The sequence below is a fragment of the Taudactylus pleione genome, unplaced genomic scaffold (genome assembly GCF_031769625.1).
Source record: "Taudactylus pleione unplaced genomic scaffold, aTauple2 ptg001334l, whole genome shotgun sequence".
NCBI lineage: Eukaryota > Metazoa > Chordata > Amphibia > Anura > Myobatrachidae > Taudactylus > Taudactylus pleione.
The window spans coordinates 2,207,029-2,208,926 of NW_028285734.1; the positions used below are offsets into that span (position 1 = coordinate 2,207,029).

The following is a 1,898-nucleotide window of genomic DNA, read 5'->3' on the forward strand; positions in this document are numbered from 1 at the left end:
ATGCCCCAGCAGTGATGTAATGCGCCTTAGTGCAGCGGCCCCTGCAATGCGCCAGCAGTGATGTAAGGTGCCTTGGTGCAGCGGCCCCTGCAATCCCCCAGCAGTGATGTAATGCGCCTTAGTGCAACGGCCCCTGTAATGCCCCAGCAGTGATGTAAGGTGCCTTGGTGCAGTGGCCCCTGCAATGCCGTGATGTAAGGTGCCTTGGTGCAGCGACCCCTGCAATGCCCCAGCAGTGATGTAATGCGCCTTAGTGCAGCGGCCCCTGCAATGCCCCAGCAGTGATGAGTGAGATGATTGTGACCTGGTACTGTAGCGTCAGCGCCTACTCTGACCAGGAGATGATCTAATAATCTTCTCTCTGAGCTGGGAACGCCATTAGTGGGGCCTGTGGTGTATAATGCTGTATTCCCTCTGTATAGATGGGCTGGGGGTCTGTACATGGACTGTGGGTGAGGATGTACATAACAAAGCTGATGTATGAGTCTGTTCTCATTTAGGACCATGGAAGCGAGTGGGGTGCGTGATTTTAAATCCTTAATGGACTAATGTGTTATTGTGAGGGTTTTTATCCCCTTTGTTCAACGTTTGGGTAACCTCACCACATGCAGTTATTGGGAATCTGGAAGTAGGCCTGTGTATCTATTATCTGCCCACTAGAATTTTATGATGATGAAATATGCTTCATTAATGATGTCCAGGCAGTGTGTGCGCCATCTGGTGGTCTCTGTATAACATACCACCCTGAAGGTCACGTTGCTGCACACTGCTGGGTAGTTTTGGCAATTACACCTAATTGTAATGAGCTGTGATAATATATGTACAGTATGCTTTTTCCTCATGTGTCTATAGTAGATGACATGCAAAAAAGCATGTTAGACTCTGAAGTCTGTTTTACCTGTTAACTGATATTTAACTGCAGATAAATCCATTTGTGGTTGTAATAAATGTCACACAGGTAAATGTGTACCCTGTATTGTCTGTTTAACAGGTGAGGACTTTAACACATTTAGGGGCCTATGTATTAGTAATCATGGAACTGCTATTATTAAGTATCCGTTTTGTGGCGACTATTTTAATTAACATCGCCCCACTATGTAGTAAGTGAAACTTACAGGGCAGCTGTATCGGAAACGGTTGCCCCTGCGAGTTGCTTCCCCGGCATTTTGGAGGAACCTCCAGGGGGGAGCTGACACTACACATGTGCGCAATGTCTGCTCTCTCCTCCGGCCGGAGATTGGGAGAGAGATGGGAAGATAGATAATAATTTACAGTATACATGCTATTGTAATAGGTTGAAAAAGCTACTTTATGTTGTACATATTAACATTGAAATTCAGTTTAAAATGTTATGTTGTGTATGTTAACAGTTTAATTATATAACCTTTTGTTACTCCTTTATCACGTAGAAGTGTAATGAATGAGATTCCACCTTATTGCAGCTTATTCCGACACTTGCTTGGAGGGGGACGTCATAAAGAGAAGGTTATCGGATAAACTGCAGACAGTGATAGCCGTCTCCTAATTTATATGGCTCTGTTATCATCCAACCAAGATTCTGTCTAAAGGTGGAAAATGCCTTTAATCCAGTAATAAAGTTATGGCGCAGCTAACGGGGCCTATCCACTAGGCGACCTGAAAGACCATGTCTAGCGTTCAGACCTTCAGGTCGCCGAGGTGCAGTGCCCACACTGAATGGCGTTCACTCAACCTCTTTCAGTGCAGGATCCCGACCTCCTATCTCTGAACATGCCGAACCTGACAAGCGTCGTAAGGTTGACGGACCTGTTCAGTAGATAGTCGGGGTCGGCAAGGACCTAGCGTGCACGCGCATCGCTGGTCCTTGCCAGCTATCCATTACCTGACTTTGTGAACAATGCGCCCAAAACCTCCTGGTT

General features: G+C 46.2%; 1 non-coding gene across 1 annotated transcript; it reads left to right on the forward strand.

Annotated features, from left to right (window-relative positions):
• Positions 1 to 277: 277 nt before the first annotated feature.
• Positions 278 to 369, forward strand: LOC148443088 (Z30 small nucleolar RNA). The gene has a single exon (XR_015875750.1). It is a non-coding gene; the product is annotated as a Z30 small nucleolar RNA (small nucleolar RNA).
• The last annotated feature ends 1,529 nt before the right edge of the window (positions 370 to 1,898 follow it).